We start from the raw sequence: 14,587 nt of genomic DNA on the forward strand, positions 1-14,587 counted from the left end.
AGAAGCGTTTGAGGTTGGCCCCAGGGACAGGCTCCTTCAGGTCTCCCTGTCATCTTCCTGAGACATGATCTTAGGGTCTGCTCTGCTCTTGTGAGAGTCACAGGGCAGGGACAGGCACTAAACACGAGGGAAGGCCGTAGGTGTGACACAGCTAGTGGCCTGGATCCCAGGACTCTTCAGGCTTCTGTTTCGCTGACACCTGGGAGGCTCACAGCCCTCCTGGGCCCGAGTTGCCCTTGTGGAAACTAAATTAAGTCAAAATAACCAGTGGCCTTCAGGCTTCCCCTTTGGCAGAAAAAAGTGTTCCCCCCGCATCCTCCCAGCACAGGGTCAGCAGAAGATGACATCAGAGCTGCTCTTCTGAAGAAGTGATGGGGTGGGGGCTCCTGCCCTCTGCCCCTCAGGGCCCTGCAGTGTGTGTGGGGTGCCCCCCCCACCACTGTATTATAGCTCCAGAGCAGTGCAGTCACAGAACATTCAACAATGAACATGTTCTGTATCTGCTCCGTCCAGTACTGTCGCCACATGGCTATTGAACATCGAGGTATGGCAAGTGTGACAAATGTTTCTATTTAATTCTGGCCACTGTATTGGAGGACACTGCTCTAGAGCATAGCTAACCCCTGGGCTCATTGGAGGAGCTACCCAGGTGCCCAAAGCAGCTCCTGGGAACCAGACACAGCTCCGCTCCCACATTCCCGACAGCCCTGCCTTCTGGGAGGAAGCCTGGACTCAGACAGATGGAGTGGCTCGCCCAGGACCACAGGTGTACACTGGGAGTAGCTGAGCTGGGACTTGGGTGTGTTCATGGCTTCCCTTTGGTTCCTGCATTCTAAGGTTCACCTCTGGTACTCCACCTCTGTCCCCTGCCCACTCACCCTTGCCCACCCACACCATGGGGCTTCAGGGCATCCTGGGCTGGGTCACGGGAGGTTGCTCCCAGACGCCCAGGGCCAGATGGGGCTTGACATCCTTCCCAGACAGACTCACCTCCCACAGTCACCGCTGTACCAAGCTTGACCGGAAACAAGAATGCATGTGAGTGCAGCACGCTGGCCTCCCCCTGCCCCTCCTGCTGCCGCCCACAGTGGCAAGGGGGCTCTGGAGCCGGGATCAGAGGAGAGAGCAGCCCCTGCCTGTGCTTCCACTGGTCAGAGTTACTGAGCATGAGGAGTGGGGAGGATTCCCAGAGCTCTGAGGGGCTCCAGACCAGGAAGGGCAACACCTTGAAAAGACTCCACCCGCTTTTGGGAGGGACACAATATAACCCCCATCGCTGTCTCTCATTTATCCCATGTCTTCCGTGCCCTCCTCACCCATGTAGATTCCACACGTACCCACCACACGTACCCTTGCAGACCCTTAACTCTCTCCCCTCCTCTTCCTCTCTTGGGCTGCACTCCACCAAGTATCCTGTTCTCTTCACTCGCCCCACTCTGAGAACACCCAGAATTTACAACTTCTCCCCAATCTTCAAACCTGTAGATGGCCTGGTTCCCTATTTCCTATTTAACTCAGAAAACGAAGGCAGCCAGAAGAGAGCTTCTGTAGACTCCCTTCCTTCACCAAGTCTGCCCGTTATCCCTCTTGCCCTCCTGCTTCTGTGCTGAGCAGCTCAGGCTCCTGGCCACCTGGGCCCTGGGCCCTGCTCTCTCCAATTCTAGGACGTGCTCCTACAGTGTTCTACCAAATAGGAAACTTTGTTCATGTAATTAATTGCACAGGTAGCTATTAATAGTGATAATGGCAAATGAAAATGAAATCTCATAGAATGTCTCTCTCGATCTTTGTTGTTTCAGGTAACTACTGTTGAATCTAAAAATTAATTCAGTAATGAGTCCGCCAAACTAGCAAAAAACAGTTTCAAAGTGAACTCAACTACACTTGGGTGAGTAAACGGGCTTTTTTCTAGGCTTTTAGAAAAGTCAATTCAATTCTGAATCCTTACTTTTTAATAACATGGGGCTTATGACTCACTTTACTACCTCAGTTAAGCCGACTACGATGCCCCCCTGAACATATGTGGAGAGGGAGGGAATTGTGAGTGCAAAAGAGTAGGAAATAAGGCAAGTGCTGCAAAAATCTAATTCTCCTGCGCCATCAACGTCTCCTTCTGTTCAGGACCATTCCCAAGAGCATCCAACCAGGCTCTACCACCCGCCACCTGAGAAACAAAGGCATCCTCTCCCTCTGTACCACATCTTCTAGTTGCCACCTCACTTTGATGCACTTCCTATAGCAAAGCTGCTTGAAATCATGTTCTACATTGAGAGGGAGGCAGTTGCACAGTGTTAGGCACCTGGACATAAGGCCATGTGAGGATGGAGACAAACTGGGGTGATGCATCCAGGATGTCTGGCAGCCACCAGAGGCGAGAAGAGGCATGGGACAGGTCCTCCCCTTGAGCCTTCAGAAGAAGCATGACCCTGTGGACACCTTGATTTGGGACTTCCAGCCTCCAGAACTGTGGGAGAGTCCATTTCTGTTGTTTTAAGCCACTTGGTGTGTTTATGATGGGCTAGGAGCATTTCCTCACCTGGCCTTCAGGAACCATCCTTTCTCACTTCTTGTCCTACCACACCTGCCTCCCCTTCCTTCCCCTCCTCACTCCTCTCCCTCATCTCTGATGGTGGCATGTCCAGGGCTCAGTCCTGAGACCTCTTCTCTGCTTTGGCTCCAGCCCTTGGGTGCCTCACCCAGCCCATACCATTCAGGACCACCTGCATTCTGATGACATACACATTGATATGTCCAGCCCAGACCTACTCCCAGAGCCCTCATGGTTGGGCCCCTTCATTCCTTTCTCCATGTGAAGTTACAGCAAAATCTGAGCTAGTTATGGTTTTAGGAAGTTGGTTGTCTAGGCAGTGGGCTCTCCCCAGACACTCATCTGCCGGTGCCTTGATCTTGGGCGTCCCACCCTCCAGAACTGTGAGAACTAAGTTGTGTTGTTTATGAGCCAACAGTCTGAGGCATTTTGTTATAGCAGCCCTAAGTGACTATGACAGCACACAACGAACAGAGTGGAAAGGCAATCTACAGAATGGGAGGAAATATTCCCAAACCATATATCTGATAAGGAGTTCATATTCAGAATATATAATGAATTCCATTCTTTTTCTTAATCTTTTTTTTAATCCTTACCCAGGACAATGTTTCCATTGACTTTTAGAGAGAGTGAAAGGGAGGGAAAGAGAGGGAGAGAGAGAGAGAAACATGGATGCGAGAGAGTCACATCGTTTGGATATCAACAGCACACACCCCAACTCCACTGGGGAGCAAACCCGCAACCCAGGTCTGTTTCCTTGACTGAGATTTGAAGTCATGACCCTTCTGTACATGGGCTGATGCTGTAACTACTGAACCACACCTGCCAGGGCCTTTTGTTCATGCTTTCTCCCCACCCTCTGAGAAGCTAGATACCTGAATGTTAATGTGAAACAATTTTTTTAAATATTGATGAACTAATTAATTTAAATCGAACCGCACCCGGCTAGCTCAGTCGGTAGAGCATGAGACTCTTAATTTAAATCGAAAAAGACAGATGATGTGGGCCAAACAGAGCACATCTGCTTTCAAATTGAGTCCATGAGCCTCTGCTCACGTGAGCTTTCTGGTCTAAATCTTCCCCCTGAGACCCAGTTGAACTGTTAAGACGACGATGATGATGATTTCAGTGGATTTACCTAATAGTCTCAAGTCTCATATTTTATTTGTCTCAGGAGTGAAGTTAGAAAGCGGCTTGGAATTGTGGGGAAGAGCTGGGCACAGACCCACAGATTTAGAGCAAACATGTTCTGACTCCATGTATTCAAAAGTATTTCAGTCGAAGAGCCCTTTGTTCCACGTCGGCAGGTCTGCCAAAGCCTTGCGCGGGAAGGATCCTCACAGGGTGCTCTGCTGAAGAGGTGTCCGACCTGCCCTTCCTGTCTCCCCCAGCCCAGAGTGGCAGCTGGGCTAGTCTCATAGAACCCCAACGGACACAGTTTGAAAACCGCTGATTTTGTTCAACCCTCATTTACACACGGGAAAAACGGAGGCCCAGAGAGGTTGAGGTTTTGAGTAAGGTGCACACCTGTGTCGGAGGCTGGGAGTGCTCCTCAGCCCCTGGCCGTGTGACTCTCCACCCCCAGAGCCAACTTCTGGAACCAGCTGGTGAAGGGGGAGCAGAAGGAGCTGCGCACCCAGAGCAAAGAGGTGCAGACGTCCCTAGAGAATCTGCAGCAGGAAGTGAGGCTCTGGCAGGACCGGTACGAAGGGGCGAAGGAGGACCTGCAGCGGGAAGTGAGGCTCTGGCAGGCCCGGTACGAAGGGGCGAAGGAGGACCTGCAGTGGGAAGTGAGGCTCTGGCAGGCCCGGTACGAAGGGGCGAGGGAGGACCTGCAGCGGGATGTGAGGCTCTGGCAGGCCTGGTATGAAGAGGCGAGGGACAACCTGCATAACTTCGAAATCTTGCTGAAGAAGCTGAACAGCCAGTGGGAGGTGAGGCCTGGGCTGAAGGGCTCAGGACACTGGGCCTGTGCCCTGGGCGACAGCCTTGGCTCAGCCAGGGGGGAATGGGTCATCATTGGCGTCTGTGCTCAAAGACTGTGGGTGAATGTCACTTTGAGCGCGTGCCTTTTTTTCTTCTTTCGGGAACAGATTCCCAGCAGTGGAATCATAGGGGCGCATGGTATGTGAGACATTGCTGACCTGTGTTCTAGGCGTTCGTCTGTGTGAAGAAGAACTGGGAAGAGGAGAAATATAAACTCAGGAGCAGGATTTTGACGTTGGCCAAGACGAACAGTTGGCTTCTAAATGAGAATGAAGACAAAGCTTGGCACCTGTAAAGGGTGTGGGCTGCCCTGTCCACGAAGGGGTCCTGGCTTCCAGCCCCGCGCCTGGGCCTTGACATTCTGGGCAGAGCCCCCTGGCACACTGGTGTCCCAAGGGCAAGGGGTCAGACCATCTTCCCAGGAAGGAGACCAGGGTCTGAGCTCTCAAGGCCCACGGGTTTCCGACCCCGAGTTTCACATGGCTTGGGGCTTGCTCTCCTGAGACGACGTTCAGCCTGATCCTTGGTGCTTCAGCAGGTCTCCTCCAGGTGTTAGGGTTTCCTGGACCCATGTCTCGTGCTTTCATCCCCATGTTCCCCACTCGACAATCATAAGGCCGTGAGCACCGTGATGTCTGAATCCCAGGAAAATGCTGGCCCTTCGGAGCCAGGTCCCAGGCTGGTCCAATGAGTCAATTTACGGGTTTTATTTTAAACATCAGCTTGCGGCGGGCCGCCTGCGGGTCCGCCTGCCCACATGGACCACGCTTCATCGACTTAGGATCCGGTCCGGTCCGACCGTTACTGCCGATAACGGAAAGCCTTGGGCGGGCTGCCCATTGGGCACCGTGCCAGAAGTGGGAACTGGAAATGGTGTTCGGCGCCGCCCGGGTTGGCTCCAGCAGTGGCGGTTGCAGTGGAGTCCCTCGCGGCGGCAGGGCGCGGGGGCGCGCGCTGTGCTGGATCAGGTGGTGCTGGGGGGCGAGGCGCTGCGGTGTCCGGTGCCCAGCACAGGCTGCCGATGGCCTGGGAGGTGCAGGGGAGCGACCGCTGCGCCTAAATGCGGGCGTGCGCTCCTGGGTGCGCGTCCTGTGCGCCCAGCCCCGGCTTGCGGCTTTGCGGCGACGCCTCTGGCACAAGGAGCCCAGCGGCGGCGGTGGCGGCGGCATTACTGGGTGGCCTCGCAGCAGAAGCGGTTTGTCCCAGTGAAAGGAGACCATGTGATTGGCAAAGTGACGGCTAAATCGGGAGATAGATTTAAAGTCGATGTTGGAGGGAGCGAGCCAGCGTCTTTGTCTTACTTGGCGTTTGGAGGTGCAACTGAAAGAAACAGACCAAATGTGCAGGTGGGAGGGCTCATTTATGGACAATTTGTGGTTGCTAATAAAGATATGGAACCAGACATGGTTTGTATTGACAGCTGTGGACGAGCCAACCGAATGGGTGTGATTGGGCAGGATGGTCTACTTTTTAAAGTGACTTTGGGCTGAATTAGAAAGCTGCTAGCTCCAGACTGTGAAATCCCACAGCAAGTGGAAAACTCTACCCACTGGAAATAGTGTTTGGAATGAATGGAAGAATATGGGTGAAGGCAAAAACCATTCAGCAGACCTTAATTTTGGCAAACATTTTAGAAGCTTGTGAACATATGACAGCAGATCAAAGAAAACAGATCTTCTCCAGGTTGGCAGAAAGTTGATCTACGTGGATTTTTTTATAGTTGAGCCAAGAGACTGGATTCCCTGGGGAAAAATTTTTCAGGTGAACCTCTCCCCATTAATCTTCAGAAGATAAGATATTATCTTATGTGAGTCTTCAAATATTTTTATAAACAAGTCACTGGTTGCCACTCATGTTCTTGTGGTTGAAAAAAATCACAAAATAGTACTATTTTTTCTTTTATAATAAAGTTTACTAAAAGTTAGTATTATGATTTACTTGGTGTTAATTTCCTTAGTTTTGCTGGAAGTAAGCATTGAAATAACACTTATTTTCTGATAACAGTAAAACATGTTCATCAAAGAAAATGTAGAATACATAAAAAGTATGAAGCAGCAAACAAAAATCACTTGTAATCCTATTCGGTAGTGTTGAGTATGTAATAGCTATCAAAACAATTATCATATGTTTACAAATCAAGTATTGTTCCAAGTGTTATGTTTAGATTGACTCATTTATTCTTAGTAACTGCAAAAGACAACTTCCTAGTGCAGGAAACTGAGGCTTAACTTGGCCAACATTCTCAACCAGTACATGTGAAAATATGTTTTTCAAAATGGAATTATAGAATTATATTTTATATACTCGTCTGTAATATACTTTGTCCACTTCAAACATTTAAATATATTTCTTTCATGATTGCTATTAAAAATTCTATAGTTGTGCCCTAACCGGTTTGGCTCAGTGGATAGAGCGTCAGCCTGCAGACTCAAGGGTCCCAGGTTTGATTCCGGTCAAGCGCATGTACCTTGGTTGCGGGCACATCCCCAGTAGGGAGTGTGCAGGAAGCAGCTGATCGATGTTTCTAACTCTCTATTCTCCCTTCCTCTCTGTAAAAAAATCAATAAAATATATATATTTTTTAAAATAAAAAATAAATAAAAACCAGATTGCTTTTCTTTTTCCTCTATTTACAGAGAAGAAGGAAATTTCTTACCGACAGTCAAAGAAGAGGAGGAAACAGTCGTGGATTCCTCCGAGTCCAAGGATACTGCTCCCAGGAAGTGAGTTGATTTAATGGTAGTAACTTAAACATAGAGCAGAAAGCTTGCTCTTTCACCAGTGAGGAAAGCTGTAGCCATCTACCTCGGTAGCTTCATGACTGACAGAGTCTGAGTAGCTGCCTCGATCCAGGGGACTCATTTTTCAGCAAGGAAACCAGGGTCTGAGCTGTCAAGGCCCACGGGTTTCTGACCCTGAGTTTCACATGGCTTGGGGCTTGCTCTCCTGAGACGTTCAGCCTGATCCTTGGTGCTTCAGCAGGTCTCCTCCAGGTGTTAGGTTTCCTGGACCCATGTCATGTGCTTTCATCCCCATGTTCCCCACTCAACAATCATAAGGCCGTGAGCACCATGATGTGTGAATCCCAGGAAAATGCTGGCCCTTCTGGGCCAGTTCTCAGGCTGGGCTGAATCAATTTACGTGTTTTATTTTAAAAACCAGATTGCTTTTCTTTCTCCTCTATTTACAGAGAAGAAGGAAATTTCTTACCAACAGAAAAAGAAGAGAAGGAAACAGTCGTGGATTCCTCCGAGTCCCAGGATACTGCTCCCAGGAAGTGAGTTGATCTAATGGCAGTAACTTAAACATAGAACAGAAAGCTTGCTCTTTCACGAGTGGGGAAAGCTGCAGCATTTGCGCAGTGACCAGTTTGCTGGGCCCGCACCTTCCCCTCTATGGCAGGTCCCTGCAAGCAGGTTTCCCAGCACTGAAAGAATTTAGAGTTTCTTTCGGGCCCGCCGTCCGTACTCAGTGTTATCTTATGAGGGACGGCGAAGGCCAGCTGCCATGTCCTGTTGAAGGGGCAGAGAGTCTGTGGTTTACAGCCACTAAAGCAGGACTATCAGGCTGTGTCTCCAGGTTTCAGGACCTAGAACGCCATGTTTCTGTTTTGGGAAGGAAGCGTGGGCTGGACTCCTGGGCCGGCACGCATGCTCTTCAGTCACAGAAACCTGTTGGTCTTCCCTACCTTCCTCTGGAGTCTCTAAACCCCAGGGTGGTTCACAAACACGTTCCCTTCTGCAGAGCAGCAGCCCCGGTGGAGGGCCGGCTTGGTCCCCGAGGCTGCCGGCCTCCTCCGTGCAGCAGGGCTTCCCTGACGCGGGCCTGAGCCCCAGGCGCTGGGCCTTCAGACTGTCCAGTCCCAGCCCAGCCTTGAGGTCATATCACCATGAATCCTGCAAGGCCTCTCTGTTGGCATCACCGAAGCACAGAATTTCCCACCTTCCGCCTGACCCTTCGGTTGACAGGGAAATGAGGCATCGATGAGGAAATGAGTTGGTGAGAGCGCAGTGCTGTTCTGTGGCAGGGCCAGGACAAGAACCCACGTGTGGTTCTTCTTGTTCTATTCGAATGCCTCCGTTTCCGGTTAGCTGCAGCGTATTACCCTTTAAATTCACTGTTTTCATTTTTATGTTTTTTAACCTCACTGGAGGATATTTTTTCCACTGATATTTGGAGAGATTAGAAGGGAAGTGGGGGCGGGGGAGAGAAACATCAATGTGAGAGACACATCGATTGGTTGGCGTCCTGTACACACCGGCCAGGGCCAGGGATGAACCTGATTGCTGTATTTGAAGTTCCATTTCCCGAGAGGCTAGTGTGAGTTTCTGCCACAATGAACGCTTCAACCATCTCTGGGTCTGTGTGAATTCACTGCAAATTGTGTTCTACCCCCTGAGCCCCACATACGAAGATCATGGTGCTGGCGAAGAGCTCCGTCCTTCTGAACCCCAAATTTACAGCCACTTGCCCAGCTGGAGGGACAGTGAGGGTTGGCGGAGTCCTAAGCCTCTACTTCTAATAGGAAAAAGCGCTGGATCGGAGCCAGAGCCTTCATCAAACTCTTCAAACACAAAAACAATGGTTCTAGAGAACCAGCGAAGCCGACCCCAGACCGCCCTCCCGGGCCCCTGGAGGCCACGCCATCATGCTCATACCGGATGGAAGAGCAAGACACCCCCAGCAGACCACCTCCAGAAGGTAGGAGGGGTGACCGGGCTGCAGGCAGGAAATGAAGGGGAGGACCTCAGGTCTCCCAGGTGGACAGGGCAGCACCAACGAGATGGCGTGCTGGGTGTGCACACGTGTGTAGGCGCCTGAAGGGGGTGTGCTCCCCACTTAGGTATGTGAACAGCCAAATAGAAAATATAAACCCACGTCAGTGATGTGGCAGTTTCGTCCCAGAACAATTTAGTTCCTTTAGCACGAGAAGCCTCGCCCATCACATACAGGTGGTGGGTCCTGGAATGTCCAGAGCGGATCTCCATACAGTTACCGCAGAGAGAGCCCAAGAGGGTAAGTTTTGGGGTTTCGTTGTATCTGCCAGGCCTGGGATAAGCCATTTCTGGAGGGAGATCCCGGTGCATTTAACACGTAATGGACACGTGCAAGGTCTTCAGCACGGCCTCGGGGGCTGAGCTCTCTGTCCCTCTGAAAAGCAGGTGCAGTTCTCTTCTCCCACCTTCCTGGCCTTGAGTCCTCCCAGCAGGGGGCGCTGTACCTGGACATTTAGGGCTGGGGTGGGAGTGAGCCAGAGGTTCCGAAATGGGTTTCTAGTTGCATGTGCCGCGTATATTTCATCAGGTGTGATAAGCTGTCAGTTATAAGCTGTATGATTATGTGCTCAATGAAAGGAAATGAATGGGTGGTGGCAGTGACGATTTTGTCAGAATTGCCACCTAGCCAACAGTGATGGGAGAGATGCTCGAAGCTGCATCCTGATTTCAGAGATGTAAGTTTTGGGGGTGAAATGTGCATCTTACAATCGATTAAACAAAGCCATTGTCTTAAATGTGGTTTTGTCTTCAAATTCATGTTTAAATATCATTGTGTACATTATTTACCTACAAACCTGCCCAACAAGCCTCCTGAGAAAGTAAATTTTATGAAGGACAGTAGGGCTTTCTGAGGACCAGGGCCTGCCTGAGACTCGTGTGCTCTCAGCGGCTGGCGTCACAGTAGCTGACAGGGCCCAGGGCCTGTGCCAAGCCGCTTTCTGAGTGTGACGTGTGCACAAGCCTCTCCAGGTGGCAGTCACCACTTCCAGTCCTGGTGTGTCACTGGAGATGCTAAGATGAGGTGTGCACACGCATGCCCACTGTTTGGGGACTAGTGCTTGCATGCCCAGTCTTTACAGCAGGTGAATTAGGTCAAAAGCTCACGTGCAGGGAAATGATCATGAAGCTTTCATACTGGCTCCTTAAATGTTGTGACATTTACCACCTCAACTTGTGTTATTGTCTAAGTTGACTTAATGACTATAATCAGCCTAATGGAGTTGGCAAACCTTTCAGAGAAAAAAATGCTTGACAGATCCAGACTGTCTTTGGGGTCCATGAATGGGCAGGTCATTGTTAAATGTGAGTAACGGCAGCCGTGCAATGGTGCTTCCTGGGCTCAGCACCCTTTAGGCAGTTGGCCCGCTCTGTCTATCGCCTTTGGTTCTAACTGCCGGGTGAGGTCGGCACCATTCCTGTCCCTGTTCAGAGCTGGGAAAGTGGGGTTTGCTAGGGTTAAGCACTGGCCCTGAGAGTAAGTGTTGGAACTGGGATCCGAACCCGGGTCTGACGGATACGGGGCCGGAACTTTAACCCCTGTGAGCACTGCCTGCACTTCAAGCTGCTTTGGTCCCTGAAGATGCTGAGCCCGCCTGGGGCCCCAGCATTGAGTAGTGGGTCCTTATCCTGTGGTGGGAGCTGTGGTCAGCAGGTGGCGCTGTGGGGAAAGAAGTAACCGAGATTCCTCTATGGACTTGAATCCTCAATGAGAAATCCGGTGAATCAGTTATGTTCATGTACATGACATGCTCAGAAAGACCAATTGTCTGCTCTGGTCAGACTGTAATTTAAAGGCCATGAGGGTAGGTTTAGAGTAGAGTATGTGTAGAAATCTAATCAGGAGCCCTAACCGGTTTGGCTCGGTGGATAGAGCATCGGCTTGGGGACTCAAGGGTCCCTGGTTCAATTCCGGGCAAGGGCATGTACCTTGGTTGCGGGCACATCCCCAGTGGTGAGTGTGCAGGAGGCAGCTGATCAATGTTTCTCTCTCATTGATGTTTCTAACTCTCTATCCCTCTCCCTTCCTCTCTGTAAAAAATCAATAAAATATATTTTTAAAACATCTAAATAGGAATATTTTTTCAAAATATATTTTTTACTGATTTCAGAGAGGAAGGATAAGGTAGATAGAAACATCAATAATGAGAAAGAATCATTGGTTGGCTGCCTCCTGCACGCCCCCTACTGGGGATTGAGCCGCATCCCTGGCATGTGCCCTTAGCTGAAATCAAACCTGAGACCCTTGAGTCCGCAGGCCTATGCTCTGTCCACGGAGCAAAACCAGCTAGGGCTAAAGAGGAATAATTCTTTTTTTTTTTTTTAAAGGAAAGGGGGATTGAGGATTGCTGAGCTGCCCAGAGCCCATGTGTGATGGGAAATCAGAAATTTTTTTTTTTAATATATTTTATTGATTTTTTACAGAGAGAAAGGGAGAGAGATAGAGAGTTAGAAACATCGATGAGAGAGAAACATCGATCAGCTGCCTCCTGCACACCTCCCACTGGGGATGTGCCCGCAACCCAGGTACATGCCCTTGACCGGAATCGAACCTAGGACCCTTCAGTCTGCAGGCCGACGCTCTATCCACTGAGCCAAACCGGTTTCGGCAAGGAATAATTCTTGATGTTGAGGGTGTCTTGGCATCAAAAAGAGGTAGAGCCCTATCCGGTTTGGCTCAGTGAATACAGCACCGGGCTGTCGACCAAAGGGTCCTGGGTTCGCTTCTGGTCAAGGGCACTACCTCAGTTGCAGGCTCCTCCCCAGCCCGGGCCCTGGTTGGGGCTTGTGCAGGAGGCGACCAATTCATGTGTTTCTCTCACATCGATATTTCTGTCTTTCCCTCTCCCACTCTGTCTAAAAAGCAATGGGAAAATATCTTTGGGTGAGCATTAAAAAAAAAAAAAAAGAGGTAGGTACTCTCATTATTTTCAAACTTATCCCCTTTAAGAGCTTATGTTAGATGTTTAAAAATTATTAGTGAGCCCTGGAGGGTTTGGGCTCAGTGGTTAGAGCGCTGACCCACGAACAAAGGGGCGCAGGTTTGATTCCTGGTCAAGGGCATGTACCTCGGTTGCAGGTTTGATCCCGGGTACCAGTTGGGGTTCGTACGAGAGGCCCCAGTGGATTTGTCTCTCTCACATGGATATTTCTCTCTCTCCCTCTCCCTTCCTCTGTCTGAAATCAATAAAAATATATATTTTTTTAAATGGATGAGTAAGCCCAGCTGGTGTACCTCAGTTGGTTGAGCATCATCCCATGAACCGGGAGGTCATGGTTCGGTTCTTGGTAAGGGCATGTGCATGGGTTCCGGGTTCAATTCCCAGGATGGGTCCTGCAGGAAACAGTTGATCCATGATAGAAACATCATTGATCTTTCTATTTTCTCTCCCTCTCTTGTCCTCTCTCTGAAATCAATAAAAACATATTTTTAAAATGGATGAGTAAGAAAAGGCAGGTCCTAAATTAATAATCATCTTATTGAATAATGTAATACATTGAAACTGAAAAATGGTCTAAGGCATCAGCTCCTAGAGCAGTGGTTCTCAACCTTGGCTGCACATTAGAATCACCTGGGAATCTTTTTAAAATCCTGATTTCTGGGCCTCAACATTAGTAACAAAGAAACAGAATTTCCGGAGGATGAGGTCCAGAAATCAGGATTTTAAAAAGATTCCCAGGTGATTCTAATGTGCAGCCAAGGTTGAGAACCACTGTCCTAGAGCAATATAGACTTCTCCTCAGGTGCTAAGTAAAGCATTGGCACAAGGGTGCCACTGAATTAACTAAATGGAGCCGGAGCCTAAATGATTCACCGAGTCCTGATTCTGGTTGTGCCGTGGGTATTGTTTCCATCTCTCCTGGGCTGGACAGGATTCTGGTTTCCGGAGTATAGTTAGCGAATGAATGTAGCATCATTTGTTATTATTCAGTTCATTTATTTGCTGTTTTGTGTTGTTTTCTTTTTTCCTTCTTCTCTTGGGTTATCTGCGGATAACAATGTAGCCGCTCGGCACAAAAAGGACAAAAGGAAGAAGACAGACAAGTCACCAGCGGACCGCCCGGCTTGGTGGAAGCGCCTTCAGTGCTGGTCATCCTCGGACATCCCACCCGCTTCTAAATAGGCTCTCCCTTTCCCAGACACTCGAGATTCCTTTTCCTTTACCAGCTCCTCACCAAATACCCTCCCTCATTTATGAGAGGAAAAAAAGGAAAAAAGGAAAACCTACTTACCCGAGCACACCAGCTGTCAATCACTGAAGCCAAAAGCCTGTGGTCCAGGCTGGACCCCTCCTCTCTCCACTTCCCACAGGCGATAGCTCCCCTGAACCTGGGAATGGGTCTGGAATCTGCCCGCCCATCTTAGCTGACTGTTCTCATCCAAGGTCCCCCCACACCCCTGTCCCTGGGTCTTGGCAGGGGCTTGCCAACTGGTCTGCCTGCCTCCCACAGCTCGGCACCTGGCACCTCCCGGCATTCACCCTGGGTGGCCTTCCTTTCTGACCCTCCCTCGGCCTCCACACCAGCTTCAGCATTTCTTTGAGGTCTGGCCTCTCCATGGGCCACTTCAGGGCGCACCCAGCCCTCTACCACCCCCACCCCTCCAGCCTGAGATAAGCTCGTACACACCCACAGCTTTCATTGCAATCTTCCCGAAGGCTCCAAACACCTCCAGCCCCAGCCTCTCCTGGGAACCTCCAGGTCTGTTCCCAGCTTGGATGTCCCGAGACACCTCCAACTCAAAATGCTCAGCACACGGTTCACCATCCTCCCCCACCAAAGCCTCTGTGCACCTCCTCTCATCACCTCTGTCCCCTTCCCCCAGACCATGCTGGGCATCCCCCTCTCTCTTCCCCGTGTCCTATCCATCACTCCCTCAGCTGCTTCCAACTCTGATGTCTCGCTCACATACCCAACCAACCCAGGTGGTGGGCCCCCCTGGGCAGTACCTTGTGGTCCCGTTGCTGAGGGGGCACCCAAACCATGCTCTGTGAAGCTCCAAGGCCCCACCTCTACCCTGGCCTGGGAGCTGTGTGATATGGGGGGTGGGAAACATCCAAGTGACAGCTTAGGGCCGAGGTCTGCCTGCAGAGAGGGTGGGATTGCCTGTGGCACCAGAGGGGCTCTCCCTGGGAGAACAGCAAAGTGAGAAAATTAGAAAATGTCGGACAAACCTTGGGAAGGAAGCATCCAGCCAAATGTTTATCAACCAACCAGAGGGAGAGGAGGGAATATGTTTATCTGTATGCACAACACACATACATACACATGTATATAC

At 50.3% G+C, this 14,587-nt stretch overlaps 1 pseudogene across 1 annotated transcript; it reads left to right on the plus strand.

Annotated features, from left to right (window-relative positions):
- Positions 1-2,383: 2,383 nt before the first annotated feature.
- Positions 2,384-6,287, plus strand: LOC308533527 (exosome complex component RRP40-like; annotated as a pseudogene). The gene is made up of 4 exons: positions 2,384-2,466; positions 4,134-4,482; positions 4,704-4,825; positions 5,390-6,287. The product of its transcript is annotated as an exosome complex component RRP40-like (transcript).
- Positions 6,288-14,587: the final 8,300 nt, after the last annotated feature.

This window comes from Myotis nattereri, assembly GCF_964212035.1.
Source record: "Myotis nattereri genome assembly, chromosome: 1".
NCBI lineage: Eukaryota > Metazoa > Chordata > Mammalia > Chiroptera > Vespertilionidae > Myotis > Myotis nattereri.